Raw genomic sequence first — 26512 nt, 5'->3', positions numbered from 1 at the left:
AAAGGGAAGGCGTTTGGCCAACCTGAGGGGAAAGCAAGCGACACAGGGAGGAAGGGAAGGTGGAGAGGGGCCAGAGGAGGGGCGGGGGTGACAGACAGGGCCCCCGGGGGCGCGGCGGGGCTGGGACTTCGCAACGTAGACTTGGAGCAACTGGAAAGGTGCTTGGAGGCCAACAACGTGCTCTGAAAGCCCGGAGCCAGTGGGGAGTAGAAGGACAGGGTTGATGGGGGACCACACCGAAACACAGAGACGTGGGTAGGTAGGTTCTACTTGAAAACAAATTGCGTTATTCTTCCTCAAGTCCCCGTATTTGAACTGCACCGGGTTTGCCCATTCAGCTGTTTCCTCCGTCAGTCCTCAGCCAAGACCTGAGCTGCCACTTCCCGGTTCTGTGGGTGGTTAGGCTGCTGAGCGGTGTTCTGGGCTTCGCCTCCTCTCTGGTCCCTCCCTTTGCAAGGGCGTGTCCTCCCTTCACTCTGCTCCATAAAAGATACTGTCACACGGGGCACTGCCTGTGTGTGGCCCTGGAAGCTCCCCAGCCTGCTCCGGCCTAGTAACAGCGGCGCCAGCAAAGGCAGAAAACGGGTTGCAAGCCTCTGCGTTAATGTCGGGACGAGCAGTGGACTTGGTGAGGCTGCTCTTTTTTAAAAAAAAAAAAAAACAGAAACAAAAAGAATGAATGTCATGGTTTGTCTGTGAAATGAGTCATCTTGGCAAAAACTGCTCTCCCTTGTATCTCAAAGCAGCTGTGACGTTGACTTTTGAAAACATCGTTGTTTTTAATCTTTAGAAAATCAAAAAATCAAGAATTCTCCATTAAAAAATAAACAAGACTTTTTTTTCCCTCCCAAATAATCTTATTTATGGCTGCATTTAAATGACTGACCTAAAATTGAAGTGTTAGGAACTACGAAAATAGCAAACTGCAAGTTCTCTTCAAATAAACTGCTTATAGCAGGGGCTCCTAATCTGAAAGAAATAGAGTTTCTTAAGCCATTTTCCGTATTTCTAGGAGTTAGAAAATGGAGGTTTACTTTCAATGCTGCTGCAAGACTAACTGAAATGTCAGGCCTCTCTGAGTCTGCCAGGAATTGTATCAATGTGAAGGGGCATCGCTGTTATCTCCTGCCATCAGAGTTTCTGCTAGAGCGGAAAGGACAGGCAGTGAGAAAAGGAGGGAAGGAGGGAAGCAGGGAAGGAGGGCGGGAGACAAGAGGAAGGAAACAGGATTTAGCTCTAGACCTGAATCAGTCCTTGTTTAATTGGGTGATTTTTTTTTTTAGCTCAAAAAGTCTGTTATCTCATCTGTAAACTGGACATAAGGCTATGCTAGGTTCTTATGAGTATTAGGAATAATCTATTCAAACACCCAGGTTACACAGTGTGTAATCACTAATATTTCTTGAATGATTGCCATTTACTAGACACTGTCCTAAGTGCTTTTCATTGATTCATTCAAAATGACTTCATGAAGTGCACAAAATTATTTCCCCCTTTTTTAAGAGAAGGAAATTGAGACCCAGAATAGTCTTTAAAAACTGATCTAAGGCCACCCAGCCAATGAATTTGGGTTTTCATCAAAGCTGTCTGATTAGGAGTCCGTGACTCTTTATTACAAATGTATACTGTTAATCACTTTATTACCTTAATGTGTAATATGAATCTAATGTGTGACCACTTCTGTCAATACCATTATACTATATCATTGTTATTAAAAATGAGAAAAAGAAATTGTTCACCAAATAAATTTGTGTTTAGTGGAACAAAATTCTTCAAACTTCAACACCCAAGGTGGTAAAATGGTTGGGAATCATTGCTCTTGGATGGGTAGACAGACATTTAAGATTTATTCATTAACTTAGTCACTAGAATGACTCTGATAAAAAATGACCTTCCCATCATTCATTCTTTTTTTTCCATTCATTCTTTCTTTTATTCACCAACTGTGTGGCAGGCAGTATACCGTCTATGGCTATTGTGATAGATTCAACTCTAGTGTTATTCTGAAAACCACATTGTATTTATAATACTTATTTGTATACTCACTAAATACAAAATATGTTTTTAGATTCTTAAGTGTATGTTCAGAAATCACAAATTCTGTACTTGATTCACTTACCACTTTACGTTGCTAATATTTAATTTATTTGTATATATAGCTACAGACCAAAAAAGAAAATGCATTTTCTAAAATATTTAAAAGGTCTTATACTTTCTCTGAGAAGGTTTAGTCCAAATTGAATGGATAAGCATAAAACAAATAAGGAGGAGGAAAAATAACCCCCAAATAATCTTTACATGCTATGAATTTTTAGCACAAAAATTATATAAGGCATATAATAATTAGCCACCCATGTCCTGATATATAATTCTTATAAATCAAATTTTTAAAAGGTTAAAATTAAAAAGCTCCTTCTAACGACAACCAATTAGAATGCAATTAGCTACAGTAGATGGTCCATTCCCAGTTGTCCAACAGCAGGTTATTCAGTTTATGGATTAACCGTACTCTGTGTCCTACCATTTTCTCATTTTATGCTTCCCTGCTTCTCTTCCTTTAGCTCTGTACCTGTGTATTAACATGTAAAGATAAGAGGCTCAAAGAATCGAGTTTTGAGGTAGAACTCAAGGAGGCACTTTGACTCCTCATTAGCACTTCTCACAGGGCTTGAATCAGAGAAAAGAAACAGAATGAGTTACATTCGGTTTTATATATATCAAAGTGAAATATCTCCTTTCAATAGCTTGACTGTAGGCCCTGAACAATTGACTCAGCGATAGAGAGTCGACCTGGTGTGTAGAAGTCCCGGGTTCAATTCCCAGTCAGGGCACACAGGAGGGGCAACCATATGCTTCTCTCACCCTCCCCCTTCCCCTCTCCCTCTTGCTTTCTCCTTTCCCACACCCAAGGCTCAATTGGTTTGAGCATGTCAGACAGGGTGCTGAGGATGGCTCCTTGGAGCTCTGCCTCTGGTGCTAAAAATAGCTCAGTTGTGAGCATGGCCCCAGATGGGCAGAGCATCAGCTCCATACAAGGGTTGCCAGGTGGATCCTAGTCTGGGCACACATGGGAGTCTGTCTCTGTATCTCACCTACTCTCACATTAAAAAAAAAAAAAATAGGCCCTGGCCGGTTGGCTCAGCGGTAGAGCGTCAGCCTGGCGTGCAGGGGACCCGGGTTCGATTCCCGGCCAGGGCACATAGGAGAAGCACCCATTTGCTTCTCCACCCCCACCCCCTCCTTCCTCTCTGTCTCTCTCTTCCCCTCCCGCAGCCAAGGCTCCATTGGAGCAAAGATGGCCCGGGCGCTGAGGATGGCTCCTTGGCCTCTGCCCCAGGAGCTAGAGTGGCTCTGGTCGCAGCAGAGCGACGCCCCGGAGGGGCAGAGCATCACCCCCTGGTGGGCAGAGCATCGCCCCTGGTGGGCGTGCCGGGTGGATCCCGGTCGGGCGCATGCGGGAGTCTGTCTGACTGTCTCTCCCCGTTTCCAGCTTCAGAAAAATACAAAAAAAAAAAAAAAGTTTGACTGTATATGACATCTGTACAGCTGGAAATAGCCTCAGAGATCATGAATTCCTACTCCAAACTTTACAGATGGTAAAATTGGAGCCCGAGAAGATAAGTGACTTGTCCCGTTAAATAGCATCAGAATCAGGATGAGAAACTGGGCTTTGCTAAGGTCTAAACCCATTGTTTTCAATCTTTCATTCTAATTGTTATCCATATTCATGCTTTCCCAGTACATTGTTTTTCTACAGGATTTCATAGTAGTAAGGAATTAAGTGAATACAAATAAAGCAATTATATTAATAATTACAATTAAATTAGTTTATTAGAATAACAGTATTCATTCTTTATTTCTCACTGATGGAAAAATGTCTGCATTTTAAAAAATGTTTTTAACTTTTCTGGGTTTGTTTTTGTTTTCGTTTCTCCACACCCTTATTATACTAAGTATTTTCCACTATTTTCATTTTTACCAATCACCAAAATCTTTCTCTCTCCCCCCCCCCCTCTCTCTCTCTCTTTCTCTCTCCCCTATTGAGTTTTCAGCAGAAGCTACTCTAGGACCCAGAGTACAGCTGAGACAAGGATTTACCAGAGTCTTCCCTTACACCAAGTTAGACACTGTAGAAACGACCCAAATAACATATAGTCTAAGAGGATTTAACCTGGGGCACAAGAATAGTCAAATATTGGCAGTATGAAAAACAAAGTTTATTCTTGTATTATTATGTATTAAGTATTGTATTATTTTGCAAAGGAACAGCTGTAAACCTACTTTTGCCTGCCCTGTGTAGCACTGCCCGGGCCCGCCATGTGTCATTCAGATCCATTCAGGCTTTGCATGAAACCTCGTCTGTCACAGACTCTTTAAAGTCTGGCCTGACCACGATCTTCCTGACCACAGACCGAACACGGGAAGCATTCAGGAGCAACGGTGGAGCAGGAGTCAGTGACCACCTCTCCAGCTGACGCCTCTTCCAGCGCTCAGTCTACACTGCCATCGCTCTTGGCTGTCACTTCAGTTGTTCTCAATTGCTCGCCTGGTGGAGTGACCCAGATCTTTATTCCTAAGGGAGCTGAGGACTTAGCTGCCTCACTCTTGATAGATATTTATAGCTATTGCTGGGCATGGAAACATCAAGATATCACATTGAATCTCCTGGGTTTCAGACATACTTCTCTCTACCTATGTCATGTAACAGTAACCTTAACTCTTCATGGTAACAAATACATACCTCCTTTCTTTGCCTGATGATTCTCTACCATGAAATACCCAAAGTGACCAGGCAGTTAGCATAGCATCAAGTTCTGTGGTAACCCTGTTGTGCCATCCAGCATAAGGACAGCCCCACCTCTGGGAACCTGGACCTCTAATCCAACAGAGCTATAAATGGGCAAGGACAGGTAACACTAATGTTGAAAATGGGTCACTGGGAGTGACAGTGACAGGAGCCAATATTCCATCTCATTTCCTGAACTTCTGCATTCTGTTAGAGGCAAAGCACCCCAGAACGTTCATTGCTTCAATTAATGCACCTCATACCCAAAGCAGCACCTTCATCCTGTAAAGTATTTCTCACACTGGCACCATAGATAATCCTTTTATGAGTCATTTATTCCTTCTATTAGGGCAGGGGTCAGAAACGTTTTTGGCTGAGAGAGCCATGAACACCACATATTTTAAAATGTAATTCCATTGCAGAGGTCCCCAAACTTTTTACACAGAGGGCCAGTTCACTGTCCCTCAGACCGTTGGAGGGGCACCACATACAGTGCTCCTCTCACTGACCACCAATGAAAGAGGTGGCCCTTCCGGAAGTGTGGTGGGGGCCGGATAAATGGCCTCAGGGGGCTGCATGCGGCCCGCGGGCCGTAGTTTGGGGACGCCTGATTAGAGCCATACAACGACCCATGTACGTTATGCATTATCCAATAAAAATTTGGTGTTGTCCCAGAGGACAGCTGTGATTGGCTCCAGCCACCCGCAACCAGGAACACGAGTGGTAGGAAATGAATGGATTGTAATACATGAGAATGTCTTACATTTTTAATGTTTTTTTTTTATTTAAAGATTTGTCTGCGAGCCAGATGCAGCCATCAAAAAGAGCCACATCTGGCTCACGAGCCATAGGTTCCCGACCCCTGTATTAGGGCCAGTTGTTCTTAGATTATATTCACATGTGATCCAGGGGATCACAAGATTATATACACAATGTAGTATTTCCTTGCCCCTAAAATAGGTTATTTGATCTAAGACACTGCTGCAAAACCACAATGTTGGTAAATCTTGCATTCTGAAAGCCCTCTGATGGTAGTTCCAAAAGAGGAATTTCAGGCAGAGAAGGCAAACCCACATCTAGAATTTATATCAATTCTGGTAATAAAAAAACAACAACAACAAAAAACAACTATTGCCAAAGTAAAGGGCTTAATGTAATCAAACTGCAACCAAGTGGCTGGCTGGCCTCCTGGCAATAGTCTCAGTATCAGTCTCTTCTGTGGGCAGGCTGGAGACTGAGCGGTGGCACAATCTAGGTCAGCCTGAGCCCATGCATAATTATCATCGCTACCATCACCATGCTATTTATAGGTCTATTGTATAAGAATTGTGTACCAAAGAAGAAACTGGCTCGTCTATACTGGATGAGTCATCATAATCAACTGGTTGTTCAAGAGCTCTTTGTGTTGATGCTCTCCTGTGGGCATTACCTTAAGACACAAAGATTTCCATGTACCTACTCCCATTTCTCCATCAATATTTGTCTTCCCCTGATGTCATATTTCTAATTTTCCAGTTTGCCCCTTTCAGGTCCCTGACCAACTAGCTAATCACCACTAGCCAAGAATCCATATAGATTTTCTATCTCTATAAAATATGAATAATTTAGTGCCTTGCTCGCAGTTCTGTCCACTGGGAGGATTCCTTCCATCACTGTCCTTCAGTCCATCCATAAGTGGTGCTGTTGTATGGCAGCAGTCCATTTATGACTAGTACAAAGATATTGAGCCAACCCATCTGAAAGCTAGGCTTAAGTTTTTTCTTCCTCTGTCTGTTGGTCATAAGGAACCCCCCACCATGAGACCATAGTTGTGAATTAAGGCACTACACAGAGGCCGATAACTATGAAATCTAATCCATATATTAAATGTAATTTACATGTAGCCCTTGGGTCAGCTTGGGGCTCATTGCAATTGACTGTATCACTTCCTTGTAAGAGAAATCACTGCCAAACCCTCTTACACTGATAATATTTAGCTCATAATGGACATCGGAGTCATGATGTTCCACAGTCAAGAGCTTGATCTTTACTAGGGCCCAGTAACACTGTAATAACAACTTTCTAAGAGCTGGTGCTTTTTTGCCACAGGATATATGATCTTGCCCCTGAACCCTAGGAGTCTGTGCTGTGACATTATTCTAGGGGATTCAACATGAATTTCTCTTATGCTATTGGGCATAAAATTTCTATAAACTCTTTCCCAGCGATTTTTGACTTTCACAACCTGCCCTGATTTAACAGTTGGCCTTCTTGAGCCTGTCATTTTATTTTTTCAAAGCGTCTAAAACAATGAACACAAGTCAGCGAGCTTCTTGAGCATTATAGCTACCACTGCTTCTCTACTTTTCAGACTAACACATATATCAATGCTCTTCCATCAACCTGTATCTTGACCCACCATCACCGAGAGTAAGTGTGCTGCTCCCACGTGCCAGGGGGTCCCCCCACTTACTGCCAGTAACAGTGCTTTTACCCCCATCTGACTCGTGAATGATCCGGTTCATGATCCTTACCCTTAGGAGCTCACTTCTAAGGCCACTTCTCCTACCAACCAAAAAGCTTCTATACGGGTGATTTATTTGGTCCTAATTATTTGGTGGTTTATTTGGGGGATTGATCCTAGGAAACAGGTGAGGAGACCTAGAAAAACTAAAGTAGGCAAAAAGGAAAAGCAAATATAAGGGGCAGTATCCGCTGGTTATAACTGATGGCAGTTGCGCCTCAACAGCAGAGATTTTTGGACAACCATGAGTACTGCACCTGTAAGGCAGAAAGCTGACCTTTAGGCTCTGACTCCATCTCCTACAGGTCATAATTTGCCCCACACAGTGTTAACTACCTTCCACTTCTTCCTTCTTAGGCATACATGAGTGCAAACAACCCCAGCTCTGCTGTCAGAAGAGCATCAGAGAAGAAAGGGAGTAAGGTCTACTGAAAAGTTCTGTCCGTTTCTATCACAACACGTTTCGACATGTAAGCACATGTTTATTTGGCTCATGTGTGCCTCTCTATTTTTATCGCTTAATGTATACATACTGATGTAGCAAATTAACTAAAACAAAGTTGATTCACGTTAGTCTTATGTGTGAAGCGATAGTGTACCCATGGCTACTGATAAAGTTCATTTACGCCACTGTAATTTTTACGAATTTCAACAAGGAAGAAATGCTACAGAAGCATGTCTGTCGCATCCACCATATTCCCCGGACTTAGCACCCTCCGACTATCACTTGTTTTTGTCCTTACAAAATTTTTTGAAGGGCAAAAAAATTCAAAAATGAAGAAGAAATCAAACAAGCACTGGTTCAATTTTTCAAAGATAAAACATTTTTCAAAAATGGGATATACAAATGGCCCTCACGCTGGCAAGAAATCATTAATAATGATGGCAATTATATTATTTAATAAAGTTTATTGACGGTAAGAAAAATTTGTATTTTGTTTTCCAAAAACGGACAGAACTTTCCAGTAGAACTTATATATAGACAGGGCAGTGAGGCCACATATAGTCAGAGAATTTGTGCAAGCTGTTTTCAGGAACAGTGGTTAAAGTAAAAGATGGGTTACAAGGATAGGAAACCAAGCTCAAGAGTTTTCCTCTGCATACAATTCTAAGGTTATCTTGTCCTCTACAAGGATTGAGTTACAATTCACTGAGATGAAAAAGACTGTGTAAGCATTTCAGTAGACAAGTCTGAACTTTAGAGCGGAGGTCGAGACTGGTGAATTAAATCTGAGAGTTAACTATATAAATGGTATTTAAAGACTAGATAAGAACATCAAAGGAGTGAGTTTAGATAAAGAAGAGATCAAAGGACGAAATCCATGACAGTAAAATCTTAAGAACCCAAGAAAATGAGGAAATATCAAACAAGGAAATTGAAAAGGAGAAATGGTGACAAAGAAAAAAATCAAATCATGGAATTCTGGAAGATGAATGAAAGGTTTTTCAAAGAAGAGGGAAGAATTAATTGTGTCAGATGCTGGATGTAGGTCAAGTAACACAGGAATTGGGAAGTGAACATTTGGATTTAGCTTTATGGAGGTTATCAGTGACTCTTTCAAGTAGATTTTAAGTGTTCTAAGAGTGGGTCAGGTGTCTGATTATAGTGGGAGGAGAAGAGTGGAAAGAAGAAATAAAGACACAAGAACTGACAACTCTTACAAAGAATTCCAACTGAAGGAGAGATAAGGAATATATCAATAATAGGGAAGAATAGGGAGTATAGGGGAATAACGCAGTAGCCGGAGGAGCAAGTAGAGTCTTTGCCTTTCTGCTATAAAATTGGAAGAAATAATGTCATTTCATGTGCTGATGAGAATGAACTAATGAAAAGGAAAAACTGATGATGCTAAAGAGAGAGGGAGGAATTACTGGGGTTCAACACCATTGAGTAAGTAAACAGAAATGAAATCTGTATTAGCTTCCTATGGTAACAAATTACCACGAGCTTGCAGCTTGAAACAATACATACTGTTTATCTTGAGGTTTCTGTAGGTCAGAGCCTTGTGGGGACTGAAAGGATTTGGCGGATTCCTCTGCTGTGGGGGAGAATCCACTGCGAAACTCATTCAGGTTGTTGACAGAGAGTTCAGTTCCTGGTGGTTGTGGAACTGAGGTCCCCACTTCATTGCTGGCTGACAACCAGGAGACTCTCGGCCCCTTCAAGTCACCCACATTCCTTAGTATGTTGCCCTCTCCAGGTTAACCAGCAACAACACACGGAGTTTTCACGGGCATCTAATCTTCCTGACTTCTCCTTTGGCCACATCTTCCCTGTTTTCAGATAGAAAAAGTTCTCTGCTTTTTGGGTCTCATGTGTTTAGGTAGATTAAGCCCACCTTGGTGGTCCAGGTTTATCTCCGTATTTTAAGGTCTGTAACCTTAATCACACCTGTCAAAGTCACTTTTTGCCATATAACATAACACACTTTTTGCCATATAACATAACACATTCACAGGTTCTAGGGATTAGGGGAATAGCTATAGAGACGGGGTAACTACTCTACCTACCACAGAGCCCACTCAATCAGTTTTAGATCGCATGCAGAGTAAATATCCAGGAACACTGGGGGACGGTAAGTGGAGAGATATAGGCTAGAAGCGAGTGAAGGCCCCTTGGCGACGGCTCCTGTTTTCCCAGTGACGTGGGAAGCAAGGTCATCAAGTAAATGGAACGCTAAGGGTAGAGGTGTTTGGAGAAAACGTATGATATAAAAGTAGTTTGGGGAAAAAGTATGATATAAAAGTAGGAAAGTGTATGGATGAGATGTAGCATCATTTCCAGGCAAAATAAAGGATTTAGTTGATGTTCATGGGCAAGAATTTAAAGAGAGATGAGTCAGCTCAGTAGTTATTAAGTCTGAGAGCAGTAGGAATGGAAGAGAGAATCAAAATGAAAAGAGATATTACAAACTTGGGTGACTGAATAAATACGTAGGGAAAGGGAAAGGAAGAAAACTTATCTAGGAGATGGGTATCATTTCATAAAAATAAAGCGCATTTCATAGAAATAAGGAAGTTGGAGGCACAGGAAAATTCTCAGAGGAATAGCAACTACATTAAAAATTTAAGCCACTAGAATTGGAAGTAGAGTTTCTGTATTGTGTAGGAGAAGTAGTTGCTGAGTTGTTAAAAACTGGGTTTAGTAATTCCTTTTATGTGGCTTTTCAGTAAATGCCATTTACACCCTTAGTAATAAAAAGTAGTAAAAAAAAGTTATCTTTACTTAAATTCTTAATTGCTCTATGATTGTGCTACTATAGTTATTGTTTCTTATTCATATATCAACTTGGAAAATAAGTATACACACACTGGAAAAGGAGCATAAAAATTTATAAATGAAGAGTATAAATATGTTAATACATAAGAAGTATACTATCAATAGAACCTGGGGTACAGTGATAATGATTCAATTTCAACTGAGGTTATACCACCACCTTTTATGGAAGACAAGAACAATATTCTTAATAAATATTGCAAGGTAATGGCTTTAAGTAAAATGTTAAATCATAGTAAAAGACTATAGTATTTCACATGAATAAAAAAGAAAGCGTTTATAACTTCTTTAAAATCAATAAATTATTCATTTAAATAATGAACAAAGAAGATAAAATTCAGTGGAATGTTAAGGTTTTTTAAAACATTACTTTGCTCATTTTAAATATCGAAAACAAAGCTTGAAATTAGCTAGTCTATTCTCACTCTCACTTTGCAAAGGATATAGCTGACCATTAAAAAACAAATCAAAAGTTGTGTACCAGTTAAAAAGTTTACCATATTGCCCTGGCCGGTTGGCTCAGCGGTAGAGCGTTGGCCTGGCGTGTGGGGGGACCCGGGTTTGATTCCCGGCCAGGGCACATAGGAGAAGCACCCATTTGCTTCTCCACCCCCCCCTTCCTTCCTCTCTGTCTCTCTCTTCCCCTCCTGCAGCCAAGGCTCCATTGGAGCAAAGATGGCCCAGGCGCTGGGGATGGCTCCTTGGCCTCTGCCCCAGGCGCTAGAGTGGCTCTGGTCACAGCAGAGCGATGCCCTGGAGGGGCAGAGCATCGCCCCCTGGTGGGCAGAGCGTCTCCCCTGGTGGGCGTGCTGGGTGGATCCCAGTCAGGTGCATGCGGGAGTCTGTCTGACTTTCTCTCCCCGTTTCCAGCTTCAGAAAAATACAAAAAAAAAAAAAAAAAAGTTTACCATATTTTTAGAACTAAATTCCTATCTTATAGCTTCCCACATTATCAACCTCTACCACCACCAAACCTTGTACTGATTGAATAGATAGTAATGACCAAAACTGAGTGCTTATGACTTAACTTTTATACTGTTTTTCATCCCTCCTTGCCCTAAACACACAGGGAGAAAAGACCTTGGGAGAAGGTCTCTGTGTCTCAAAATATTTCAACAAGAGATCCAAACATTCCCTTATGAAACACTGAAGAGTGTTAGGTGAAATATCTATACTACTCCTAATGAATGGTTGAGCTTAGAAAAATATTAGGAAATGCATATAAGATCAGAAATGAAGTTAAAGCAAGAGTCATAAAAAGTTCATAAGCAATAAAGCCAACAGTGGACTGGGCATGTCTACCAGCTTCAGGTCACCTGAGACATCGGTTTCATATCTGCCCAAGGTCTGAGATCATTGCCTTCAACCAGAATGCAATAGTATCAATATTAGGGTGAAACGGGGTGAAAAGAAAGCTGCTTTGCAGAGACAGAGAAAAATCAATCTATAGAACAAATAGCAAAGAATTGTAACACAAACTACATTTTCTAACCACCATTCTTTAGTTTTTTTTTTTTTTTTTTTTTTAGTACAGGGACAGAGATAGAGTCAGAGAGAGGGATAGATAGGGACAGACAGGAACGGAGAGAGATGAGAAGCATCATTCATCAGTTTTTCGTTGCGACACCTTAGTTGTTCATTGATTGCTTTCTCATATGTGCCTTGACCATGGGCCTTCAGCAGACCGAGTAACCCCTTGCTCAAGCCAGCGACCTTGGGTCCAAGCTGGTGAGCTTTTTTTGCTCAAGCCAGATGAGCCCGCACTCAAGTTGCCAACCTCGGGGTCTCGAACCTGGGTCCTCCGCATCCCAGTCTGACGCTCTATCCACTGCGCCACCACATGTCAGGCTCTTACCACCATTCAATAAAGACAGAAACTAGTAACAACTCATCATAAAGGACTGAAACTCACAAGCATTTGGAAACTGAGACCTGATACAGTTTATTCTGAGTGACTGCATCCCACTTCATGAGAAAAAAACTGCTGAAGTACTCAGCAAAAAATTATATGCACTGATTCATCTGTAAATCTATATGAAGTTATCAGAGGGTATAAACATAATGCTGACTCTACCTGAACTTGGTATGTCTTCATGATTCTTTATCTGGAGACTCATTTGTTTAAGACACATGAATATCTTTCAAAACAAAATGCAAATTAGTATTTTGAGATAGGAGTTTTGACATCTGTAGAAAATAAGAGAGAGTAAGAACAAGCATGTAGCAGTAAATAAAGGAGGTCCTGTCTTATTCATTTATACACACTTCTTCATCCACCAACCTCCTGTTATTGCAAGTAATTTTCTCCAAGTTGTTTATAGAAGATTCTCAGATGTTCTACATAATTTGTCTTACCACCATAGACTTTCCTGAAAGGTTATAGTGCACAGTTGAGTTCAACTCAACAGAGAAGACTCCTACCTTTAAACACTGTAAAAAGGAGTTACTATTTTCTGTAAACACTTTCACTTTTTTTCATTTGAACAGTTATTTATTTAGTCACCCCACACAGCAAGGTTAGTTATATTCATTTATTCATTTACTCTACCTCTAACCATTAAGGATACAGTGATGAAAAAGACACACATAGTCCTAGTAATCATAGAGCCTACTTTGTAGCAAAGACACATTACACATAATCTGAGTAAATCAATATCTATATAAGTATGTAAATGTAATAAATCTGTTCATAAAATTGACTTCTTTTCAAAGACAGTTGTGATATAGAAAAATGTATTTTCTTAAAACTTGCTCAAAATCTATATTTACAAAAAACTAACAAGTTGCCTTTTTATAAATATAACTGATGGCCTTTTAATTTCATAAAATACAATCACTTAGAATAAAGCTGGAAACCTTGACTTGCTCAGCACAAATGGAGCAAAGGCTTCCTTTAAAGAACATACTTCACAACAGGCTTTTGAAATATGAGCAGCGAACTTTATAACTGAAAATGAAATGCCCAAAGAAACAAATGACCCATTCTACTCAGAAATGCACTGTGCACTTGTAACAGTTGTTATATGGTGGTATAATCCCCCTAGAGAAAACCAGGGGGGTTTCCCACCCCTCCCCACCAGTAGAGAAAAGTCAATTTGTACATACTAGTTATTCAACTCTGACCTATTTGTATACGTAATTCCCAAGATATTCAGCTCACAAATGGGCCCACGTGCTGGACCTGCTGGTTGGAGCCAGTCTTCCCCAACTTGAAGAGGAAAATCCCGTGGGGGTTTATGTAGGATGGAGGGAGACAGACTCTAATCCTTCCCGGCACCCTGGCTGCCTGCCAAAGTGCAGAGGAATTCCGGGAGCCCAGACCCTGGAATGCAGCCCCAACTGGAGAAGCTGTCCGGTGACACAGAAAGCACCCTGGGAGCTGCCGCCGCTGCTCAGTCCACTGTTCTCGTGGACGTCACAGGGGTCGACAGGCGCGGCGTGGATGGCGGGTACCAGTTCTTCCGCGTGACCGCAACCCTGCTGGTTTAGACACTGTAAGGGAGGGAGAGGGGGAAATGGTTTGCTTTTACACAGCAATATAAGCAAACGATTTATCTTAATTATTTTTAGATTGCAATATGTTGCCGTATATTGTCAAATGTACATTAAAGAGCAATTAGCTTAAATGTCAGCATTAAATGATTCACTATTTAGCATTCCAGAAACAGAAGCAAAAATCATGAATCCAAGTGTTGGTGTATGCCAATCTGAAAAGTTTCCACAACAATATACTCTTCTTCCTGCTTTGAGGTTGGAATAAAACTTTCTATCTTAAGTCTCATCCAGGAAATAGTAGCTACAATGACCAAAATAAAAAAAAAAAAATCCAGGGGAGAGTCATAGGAGTACATAAACCAAGGCCCATAACCCAAATCTGCCTGCCGCTGGCTTTTATGTATAAAGTTTTATTGGAACATAGACACACCCACTTATCTACGTCTCATAAATGCTTCCTTTAAAGAACATACTTCACAACAGGCTGCAGTAGCAAAGTTGAAGAGTTGCAACACAGACCGTACTGCCTGCAATACCTAAAATATTTACCATCGGGCCCTTTACAGGAAAAGTTCGCCAGCCTCTGGTTTATGAGGCATGTGCCATTTTGCAAAGGGTACCCTTTGTGCAGAAGCCCAGGTACTGCACAGAGAAAGGACTGTGGAGACCTGTCGAGAGCCCCTTTGAGAATTCAGCTGAGTTCTAATCAGTGACCGAACCACCCAAAATGTGCAGGAAAAAAAATGCATTAGAAGGATTAAAGGGAACAGTGCCAGACCCTCACACAGAGGCGGGAGTAGTTTCTGTTCCTACTGACCGTACCGGAAAACATCACAATTCCATGGCGGTGGGTAAAATGTTCAGAAAGGTGTAGTATTTAAGGGGGAGGAAGAGGTTTTTTTATTATTCTTGCAAAAAAAAAGATTAGAGGCCTGACCTGTGGTGGCACAGTGGATAAAGCGTTGACCTGGAAATGCTGAGGTCGCTGGTTGGAAACCCTGGACTTGCCTGGTCAAGGCACATATGGGAGTTGATGCTTCCAGCTCCTCCCCACTTTCTCTCTCTGTCTCTCTCTCCTCTCTCTCTCCTTCTCTGTCTCTCTCTCTCTCTCCCTTTCTCTCTCCTCTCTAAAATGAATAAATAAAAATTTTTTAAAAAATTTAAAAAAAAAAGAAATCTTAAAAACAAAAAAAGATTAGTAAACTTGAATACAAAGAGGCACAAATTTTGGAATAGAAACCAAAAAGGAAAATAAAGTTAAGTGAAAAAGCATCAGTGAATTGTGCAACTTCATCAGAAAGCCTAATGCATGTTTCATGGGAGTCCTTAAAGAAGAGCAGAGAAAAGGGGGGAAATAGTTTAAGAAATAATGGCCAAATATTTCCAAATTTGGTTAAAATTATAAAATCACAGATTTAAGAAGTTGAACACCAAGCTCAAGGACCACAAAGCAAGCTATACCAAGGTCATTTCTATTCAGCATTGAACTGGAGGTTCTAATTAATTCCTTAATGCAAGAAACAGAAACAAAATGCATCCAGATTTGAAAGGAAGAAGGAAAACTGTTTTTATTCCCAAATGACAAATTGTCTATGTAGAAAATTCAATGGAGTCTACAAAAACGCTACTAGACTAATAAATGATTTTAGCAAGGGTGCAGTACACAAGATCAATATAGAAAAATTAACTTTATTTCTGTAAACTAGTGATGAACCATTGAGGGCTGAAATTTAACAAGAAATACTATTAATGATAACACCAAAAATATTAAATGCCTAGGGGTAAATACCTATACAACAAAAACTACAGAACACTCCAAAGAGAAATTAAAGAAAAGCTAAAGAACAGGGAAAATGTACTCTTTTGTGAGTCAAAAGACTCACAAATGTTAATATTTAACTTATTCCTAAATAGATTTATAGATTCATATAATCTGAATAAAAATTCTAACAGGCTTTTTTTGTAGGGGGAGTAGAAATTTACAAACTGATGCAAAAGTTTATGTAGGAATTCAAAGGACTGAGAGTAATCAAAACAGCTTTGAAAAAGAAAAACCAAAACTGGAGGTTTTACACTTTTAATCTCAAGACCTATTTGAAGCTACCATCCATTGTCAGATACTGTGCTATTTGCATCAAATAGATAAGGAGATCGATGGAATAAAACAGAGTCCAGAAATAGCCTCCTATGTAGAAAACTAATTTTTGAAAAGGGGAAAGAAAATACAGTGCAGAAAAAAAAATAGTTTTTCCAACAAATGGTGCCAGAACAATTGGAACATAAATATGAAACAAATTAACTTTGATTCATAGTTTTCATCATGTATAAAAATTAACTCAAAGTGGATCATAAACTTAAGTGTAAAACCTAAAACTATAGGCCTGGCTGCTGGTCGCGCAATGGATAGAGCATCGACCTGAGATGCTGAAGTCAAAAAATCCCCGTGGTCTCCAGCTTGAGCTCAGGCTCAACAGCATGAGCGTGGGGTCACTGACTTGAGCATGGGATCTTAGATATGATCCCATGGTCACTGGCTTTAGTCCACCAAAGTCACTGGCTTGAAGCCCAAGGTTGCTGGTTTGAGCAAAGGGTCTCTGGCTCAGCTGAAGCCCCCCAGTCAAAACACGTATGACATGCAATCAATGAACAACGCAAGTGATGCAACTATGAGTTGATACTTCTTATCTCTCTCCTTTCCTCTTTCTGTCTCTCTCTCACTTTCTCTCTCTCTCTCTCTCTCTCACACACACACACACACACACAAAACCCTAAAATTATAAACTCCTAGAAAAAAACTAAGATAAAATCTTTGTAACCTTAGACTAAGCAAAAGTTTCTTAGACACACACACAAAAAGAAACAAAAAACAAACTGGCAAATTTGACCTTCTGACCAGGCAATGGTGCAGTGGATACAGCATCGGACTGGGATGTGGAGGACCCAGTTTGAAATCCCGAGGTCGCTGGCTTGAGCACAGGTTCACCAGCTTGAGTACAGGGTCGCTGGCTTGAGTGTGGGATCATAGACATGAACCCATGGTCACTGGTCTGAGCCCAAAGTCACTGGCTTGAAGCCCAAGGTCACTGGCTTGAGCTCAAGGTCACTGGCTTGAGCAAGGGGTCACTCGCTCTGCTGTAACCCCCCAGTCAAGACACATATGAGAAATCAATCAATGAACAACTAAGGTGTCACAACAAAGAATTGATGCTTCTCATCTCTCTCCCTTCCTGTCTGTCTGTTCCTTTCTGCCCCTCTCTCTGACACTTTCTCTGTCTCTGTGGCAAAAAAAAAATAATAATAAATAAATAAATAAAAATAAAAATTTTGCTATTTCAATGGTTCCAGTCAGAGAATAAACAACAAGGGGAAATTTTTGCAGAGCCTACATCTGATAAAAGATTTTCTAGACTGTATGATGAAATCTCAAACCTCAGCAGGAAAATAAACAACTGAATACAAAATTGGGCACAAAGTTTCAACAGACAATTCATCAAAGAAAATGTACAAGTGACAAGTAAGCACATGAATAAAAACTCAAAGTTGATAGTCATTAGGGAAGTGCACATTAAAACCATAATGAGATTCTAATTGGTGTGAGCCAATTAGAATGGATAAAATTTTAAAGAGTTGACTATACCAAGTGATGGAACTAAAATTTACATACAGGTGGAAGCATAAAAGTGTACAACAGCTTTGAAAAACATTTTTGCAGTTTTTTAAAAAGTTAAACATAATATGTATATATATACCATATGATCCAGCCATTTAACTCGTAGATATTCACCCAAGAGAAATGAACACCTATGTTCATACAAAAACTTGTGCATGAATGTTTAAAAACCTTTTTAAAATAATTTTGATCTTTTGGAGCAGTTTTTACCTTCAGACCATTATTGAAGGGAAAGTTCAGAGATTTCCCAAATACCCCTTGTCCCCCCCCACATACAGTTTCCCCCATTATCAGTATTCCCACCAAGAATGATATATTTATTACAACTGATGAACTTACATGGACACATCATTATCACCCAAAGTCCAGAGTTGACATTAGGGTTCACTCTTGGTGTTGTACATTATTGGTCAGTGACAGTTCACATTCACAGTTTCAGATGTATAGCATGGTGGTTAGACAATCACATACTTTACGTGTCCCCTGACATTTCCAGTGCCCACCTGGCCCTGCACACAGTTACTACAATATTACTGACTGGACTCCCTATGCTGTACTTTACAACAAACAGGGTGACTATTTTCTATTACCAGTCTGTATTTCTTTATTTCTTCACCTTTTTTATTCATCCTCGCACCCCCCTCCCTTCTGGGAATCATCAGTCTGTTATATGTAGAATCTAAAGAACAAAATAAACAAACAAAATTTAAACAGACTCATGGGTAAAATTCTTCCAGTTTTAAAGGAAATCCCAGACCGTGACCAAATTTGTTGTAAAATATCTTAAAATAAACGACAACATAAAAATGATTTTTTTTTCAAAGTATTTTAACTCAGTCATTTTTCCTGGCACTGCCATCCTCAACTAAAAGTGTCTAACTGAGCCTGACCTGTGGTGGCGCCATGGATAAAGTGTCAACCTGGAAAACTGAGGTCGCCGGTTCAAAACCCCAATCTTGCCTAGTCAAGGTATCTATGGGAGTTGATGCTTCCTGCTCCTCCTCTCCCCCGTTCTCTCTCTCTCTCTCTCTCTTTCTCTCTCTCTCTTTCTCTTTCTCTCTCGATTCTCTCTAAAATTAATAAATAAAAAATACAAATAAATAAAAGTCTCTAACTGAAAATCATTCATTTGTAACATGAAAGACTTCTGTTATCCCACTTGTAGTTGGCTTGATCTGGATCTGAAAGAATTTGTTGACACTATGTCAGAAATTCTGTATATCAGTTGTATATAACCCTTTGCAAAGTCAAATTCACTTATTTATTTGTATATTACAATATAGTTAAACCTGAAATGCTTGCAAACTGCAGCAACTTAAAACACTTGTACAGAAAAAACTAAAAAGACAATCACATACAAAAAGCTGTCCTCTTGATAATACCATGTGCTTGTTTTTCCAGAAAACACTTTATACATTTCAAAAAACTGCACTGTATCTTTAATTGAAAATATGTTTGTGCTTCCACGTAAACAGATACTCGGGAATATTCTCAGCCTTAATAAATGTATGAGCCATTTGTCAGCACAGTGCCCCTAAAGCCCATTTCTTCCATTGGCGACATTCTCTAGTAGGACAAAATGAAAATAAGTGTAAGGGTGACCAGACTGTGGAATCTGTATTCTATTAGCTGGGTCATTGCCAGGATTTTTGTAATTAAATCTCTATTGACCCATCTCTTTTTTTTCCCAAAGCTTAGGAAGATTATTTACTAGGTCATAAATTTAAAGATCATCAGATCTAAGACTGCGCACATGAGCAGAGAGCAGCCAGAAATCCTCTCCAAACAAGCATCCCCGCTACGCAATCAGAAGCACGCAAGCCAGAATGAGTACTGAGCACTGAGGACACACCCGTCTGTGTTTCTAGATTCTTCCTTACATAAAAATGCTTTTTCACATCCAAATTCAAGTCGGCATTAAAATGGTTTGAAGACCATCTCTGTGAGTGTGCAAATATAATGAACAAACACACAGTTGTGCATCACTGTGTAATCTGTGTTGCTTTATTTTTTTCATTACAGAAATTGTAGCTTAAGAACTGAATGCCAAAATCATAGTTCTTCACTGTCACTGCTACAGGAATAATTCTTTGGAAAATTCATTTCTTAATCTGTCTTCCATTAGCAGGCTCATTAGCAGATTTTATAAACAGCAGTTATAAGCTTCTTTACCAATTCCTTTTTTTCTTCTGTGTGTAAAACGGCCATTCATCAATCTTAAAGTTTTCAAATGGCAAGCTTAAAAGTCAAGCCTCATTTGAAAGAAAAGACACACATGGTGAAATCTTTTCCTATGTTTCAAAAGTTTAGTTATCTCTTGAACCAAAACAATATGCCTATAGACTGTAGAGCAGGCTTCAACACGTGACGCTTGAGAACTCGGGAAAATGCCAATCGCAAGGGTTAGATAATGTGTTGAATGTTTATCAGTTATCTTTTTAACATTAGGAAAACAAGTTGGACCATCTTTCAGAACATGTCCTTTGGAAACAAGTGTAAGCTTTAAAGAAACTAATACCTTCACTCTAGAAGGGGAAGTTTCATATAGCCCTCTAGGGCTCAATTCATCACAATTAATCACAACTTAAAATGAATTTTTCTTGCCTCTCCACCATTGAGTTTGCATTAAAATGCAATGAAAAGCCATTTTGATTTAGGTTCTTGGTCCATCTGATGACAAATAATATATATAAGACAAATAATAGATACACAGTTTTTGAAATTTCAGACTGAAATAAATTATCTTTTCTCCTTGGAATATATTCCTTTGGTCTCAGAAATCAATTACATGAAAATGCAGTCTTTTAACATTCTTAAGAATGAGGGGTTATTTTGCAAGGAATGATTATTTGATACAATTGAATAATCTTGTGTTTAAACACAAAGCCATTGCAAACAAATGTACGAAATATCAAACATATTTATTTTTAATTTCAGACAATGGAACAATTTATCCCTGCTTCTTCAAAGTGAGTTGCCAGCTTTCAGTGAATTGTGAAGTCTTTGTTGTTATTGTTGTTGTTTGAAGTAACAGGATTCAAAGTTCATGTTTAATGTTGTAGTTAATGACTTGTTCCCTGACAAATAAAATCTTTCTTTTCTCTGGTGTCCAAATTGTCTTTGGTCTTCAGCTGTGAAGTGGTTGCTTTCTGAAACCGAAGAAAACTGCGCCAGGCCTCCTTGAAGTCCTGAACGTCCTTCTGGTAGATTTCTTTTGTTCTCCATAGGACAATCCATTCGTATCCCTCAGTGATTCTAATAAACTCAGACAGGTGGCTAGCTTTCTCAAAGGACTTGCTTTTTAAATTTAACAAAACCTGAGTCCACACATACCAAATAAAGTAGAGAATTAAGCTACCTTTTGTTGAACTCAATTAGTGTGAGGGTGCAGGGACCCACTCGACTATTTAAGGGAAGAAAAAAATATTTTATTCAATAGGCAGTGAGTTGGTTTAAAAAAAAAAAAAAAGATTTAGCTGGCATTATTCAGACCGGGGACAGCACACTACAACTCACAGGCCAAATAAGACTCACTGCTTGTTTTTATAATAAAGTTTTATTGGAACACAGATATATTCACTTATTTACATATTGTCTAAGACTGCTTTGATGTTACAACAGCATAGTCAAGTAGCTGTGACAGAGACCAGAGACCGTGTAACCCTCAAAGCCTAAAATATTACTATCTGAACTTATACAGAAAACAAATGCCCACCCCTGATCCAGATAAATGTCTCAATTTCTGTTTTATCCTAGCCTTTATAGAAACACCCCAAAACAGGGGGAAATAATTATTTGAGCAGCCCAAAGTAACATGATTTTTTTTGTTAAATTTCTGTGAATCTTTATTTTTAAAAAGATGCAAATGATCTCAATCGGGATTTATTTTACTATGCAGGTATATCTACTGGACTCCAGTTCTGCGATAGCCTCAAAGGGCATGTGAAAATAATCTGTCTATAAATTCCATCTCACTCAGTTAAAGGCGCTTGTGGTTTGCAATGTGTGGTTTGTTGGGTGTTTTTTTTTTTTTTCTTTAATTGCTGCGGGGGTTTGAAGTGCAGGTGAATTAAAATTTAAAATTCTGATCATTTTGCAAGCTTATTATTCATGCTATAGGCGTGTTAGATTTAGTTATGCCAATGATTGCAAAAAAGATACATTATTGCTGCATTATAATGCATAAACAGGTTTTTATGTTCTTCAGCATAATATTAGAAGCTCAAATTTATGGAGTCACAGAGCTATGATCATCATCCAGTTTTTAAACAAGAAAGAATTTGTTGATTTATATCACACATAAAAAAGTTTCCTTGTCAAGGTACCTGCTGATCCATGGCATATATAATTTAGAGAAACAATACACACCTTTGATGGGGTCATCAGTAAGTATTTGCATTCATGATTTTTTAAAAAGTATTTTTGTTGTTGTTGTTGGAAATCTCAGGTAGCACACACCTATTTTCTCTCAACAAAGTTTGGTTGTTTAGAAAATGCATTTCAATAGTTTTTACAATATTTAAATTAATAGTTAAAATATGTATATGCAGATCTATTCGTTGTGCAACAACAACTATTAACATTATAATCAGACAACAAACCAGAAGCTACAACTCTCTTAATGAAAAAAATCACAACTTCATCTATAAAGAATTCTTGTTCCTCCCCCCAAAATATTCAACCTGGATCTGATCTAACATCTAAATTCAATCACCAGTTTACAGGAAATGAAGTGGGCAAAGAAAATGTTATAATATATCGGGGGCAGAAACCTCCAAAAACAAGACGGGAAACTTTGAAGAATAATGATCCAGTGTCCTACACAAATAAATTCCAAGGAAAACTATTGAGGGGAAGTGGGACCCACAGATTAATAAAGACTTAAACATAGTAGACCACTGCAATGTGGTTACGTTATTTGGGTCCAGACTCAAATATACTGCTCACAAAAATACCCATTGTGAATTGAAAATACCGTAGGTTAAAAATGCACCGAATACCCCTAACCTACTAAACATCGTAGCTTAGCCTAGCCCACCTTAAGTATTGTATATTCAGAACATTTACAATAGCCTATAGTTGAGCAAAAATCATCTAACACAAAGCCTATTTTATAATAAAGTACTAAATATCTTGTGTAATTTATTATGCATATCACTTTGCACCATCAGAAACTTGAAAAATCATAAGTAGAACCATCATGGGTCAGGAACCTTCTGTACTTAGGACATTTAAGAGATGAGAAATTTGGCACTGGCTAAATACCTAATGAAAGAATTGTTACTTTTTAAGTACTATAAAGGTATTACAGGGGTTTTTTTGTTTGGTTTGTTTTTGTATTTTTCTGAAGCTGGAAAGGGGGAGAGACAGTCAGACAGACTCCCGCATGCACCCGACTGGGATCCACCCGGCACACCCACCAGGGGGCGACGCTCTGCCCACCAGGGGGCGATGCTCTGCCCCTCTGGGGGTGTCGCTCTGTTGCGGCCAGAGCCACTCTAGCACCTGGGGCAGAGGCCAAGGAGCCATCTCCAGCACCCGGGCCATCTTTGCTCCAATGGAGCCTCAGCTGCGGGAGGGGAAGAGAGAGACAGAGAAGAAGGAGAGGGGGAAGGGGTGGAGAAGCAGATGGGCGCTTCTCCTGTGTGCCCTGGCCGGGAATCGAACCTGGGACTTCTGCACGCCAGGCCGATGCTCTACCACTGAGCCAACCGGCCAGGACCGGTATTATGGTTTTTAAAAACAGAATTCTCATGCTTTAAGACCCATTTTGAAATTTTGTGGATGAAGTAATATGTTTAGAATTTGCTTCAAAATAATAAAGGAAGAGTAATTAAAATTAAAATAGTAATAAGAGAAGGGGCAAGAGAAAGCAAGGTTATGATGAGATTATTAATGTATGATGGGTATATTGGGATTTATTATGCTGTGCCTTCTTTTGTACCTATTTTAAATTTTTGTAATGAAAGTTACAAATACAAGTAGAGTACAATATATTCAATATATAAGATGGCTCTTTATGACTAATTTTACTGGTTATTGGTGATTTCTAAATGTAATAGATGTAAGTAATTTACTTAAATACAGAATTAATTCTGGTACTAGTTTAAAGAAAAATAATTCACTATCTGGTTAGCAGTAATAAATAGATTTTTTAAAAATCGAATAGGTTTGTTTAATAAAGTTTGAGAAGTATAAGATTTGTTTTTCTCTGCTCATTTTTAGTTTGATTTGTAGTCTGTTCTTAAAACTCCAAATCCTTCCCACAGTTCTACATACATTTTATTGAGATCACACTCAGTGCGAGCCTACTGTGCGCCAGGCAGGCCAGGCCACGTTCAGGAGCCCTGAGCTCCATCTTCCTTCTGTTTCTTCTCCCGAAGGGCTAGGAGTTCTCTGCCCAAGAGTTACTCAGAAAACACAGACAGAGGTACTCCTGTAGCTCTGGCTTCCACAGCCCACACCTGGCATTTCCTTTTCCGACCCACCTGACATTCACCACCACCACTTTTTTTAGGTGGCTTGTTAACACCTCCTATGTGAAGCCCACCACCCTGTCCCCCAGTAAATGTTTTTGTGAATGCTACTCCCCCCGACACACACACACAAATGAAGAAATACGTTGACATTGTTAATTTAGTTACTATCTAATAAAATCAACTAGACCAAAGAGGTAAATATATCAATTCTTTCAGAAAATTTGTATTACAACAGGTTTCACACATACTGGACTAAGAGAAAACCTTTTCACCATGTTCTGCAACCTAATTAACAAGAATTTACTTATCCTGCCTTTCTTCTAACTTCTTTCTCTCTGTGAGAATAAACTTTAGAGTAATTTATCGTCTCGGTCATAACTTTTATTAAGTTGTATTTCTTTGTTTCTTCACTTATTTATTTATTTATTTATTTGCATTTAACCTTATTATTTTTTGTTGATATTGTTATTATTAATGCCAAGGTATTCATCAGTTGATTAGTAACATGTACTCGGCACTTGTTATATCTTAGGAATCCTACTAAGCATTTTGTAAACATTATTTCCCTTAATAGAACATCCAAATTGGATAAGTACTGTTATTATTTCCTTTTCACAGATAAAGAAACTAGAACTTAGTAAGGTTACGTATCTTGTCCCAATTCTCGAGGCCAGTGAGTGCAGAGCAAGAATTGAAACCGGCTTGCTGGCTCTAAGGGCCCATGTGATTATGTAGAACATTATATTGCTTCCCAAATATCAATAGCTACCATTATCTGTTGAATTATTGCTAAATGAGAAAGGTTTAACAATTGACCTTCTATCTCAGTGAGAGGTGAAAACAGAATTTAGCATCTCTTTAACTCCAAAGGTCAAGATCTTTCTACCACAATTGTACATTAAAAGTCAAATGTTTCGATGTGGCTAAGAGATTTGTAACTAATTAAAATTAAGGTGCCTTTCCAGATGTCATCAGGATATAGACAACCTGTTTTTAAGAAAAAATATTTAAATAAGCATATTTAAATATTTAAATCTAGGAAGTGAAATAAAAAAGGGGAATATTGTGATAACACAAGGAACAGGCACTAACATCCTCAAGGGAACATACAGCTTTCTTTCAAAATTTACCAACAGAGAAAACGCATTTTTTTTAGCTTTTATAAACATTCTTGTTTTTATCATGGCAGACGGTAATTGATAACCAAATCTTATGTTGAAATATCTATTCAATTTAAATGCTGTTCTAGAAAAAAATCCATGGAAGTTAATATGAGTGCAAATCAAAATTTCCGTTTCAGTGCGATAAACACCTGGGTAGCCCTCCACTGCCCTCTGACACCCGCTGGGTCTCAGTCTCTCTCGCCATGATCTCTCTTGGCTTCCAGAATGGCTTCCCAAGTAGGTCTTCCTACCTCTGGAATCTCGGGACCCTACAGCAGTGGTCTCCAACCCCTGGGCCACGGACCGGTACCAGTCCACAGAGAAAGAATAAATAACTTACATTATTTCCGTTTTATTTATATTTAAGTCTGAACAATGTTTTATTTTTTAAAAATGACCAGATTCCCTCTGTTACATCCGTCTAAGACTCACTCTTGACGCTTGTCTCGTAAGTTCGACAATTATATTTAAAAATACCACAGTTTTGCCTGACCTGTGGTGGTGCAGTTGATGGTGCGTCAACCTGGAAATGCTGAGGTTGCTGGTTCGGGACCCTAGGCTTGCCTGGTCAGGGCGCGTGTGGGAGTTGATGCTTTCTGCTCCTCCCCCTGCTTCTCTCTTTCTCTCTCTGTCTTTCTCTCTCTCTCCCTTCTCTATAATGAATAAATAAAATCTTTAAAAAAAATAAATAAATAAAAATAAAAATACCACAGTTTTTACGCCGGTTGCATAATTTTATTTTGTGCATTTATCCATCCCACCCTAAAGGCTGGGTCTGTGAAAATATTTTCTGACATTAAACTGGTCTGTGGCCCAAAAAAGGTTGGGGACCACTGCCCTACACCATCTCCACGATGCCAATGAAGTGATCGTGATCGGTATGTTCCCTAACACCCTCCACTGTCTCCCATCACTTACGGTGGTACCTCTGCCTACCACCTCACTCTCGCCACCCCTCTTTCAAGCTTTCCTCGCTGCTTTTACCCTGTTCTCCACGAAGCCCGCCCCCTGCATGCCACACTGTTTCTCACCTCTCTGAAGACCCGGGTCATTCTGTCTCCCTGGATTACAACACACACGTGTGCACGTGTGCCCGTACACACTGCAAGCACACAGGGTCTGCTCCACAGACACAGAGT

Source organism: Saccopteryx bilineata, chromosome 6 (genome assembly GCF_036850765.1).
Source record: "Saccopteryx bilineata isolate mSacBil1 chromosome 6, mSacBil1_pri_phased_curated, whole genome shotgun sequence".
NCBI classification, from domain to species: domain Eukaryota; kingdom Metazoa; phylum Chordata; class Mammalia; order Chiroptera; family Emballonuridae; genus Saccopteryx; species Saccopteryx bilineata.
Note: the sequence above shows the minus strand (reverse complement) of the source record.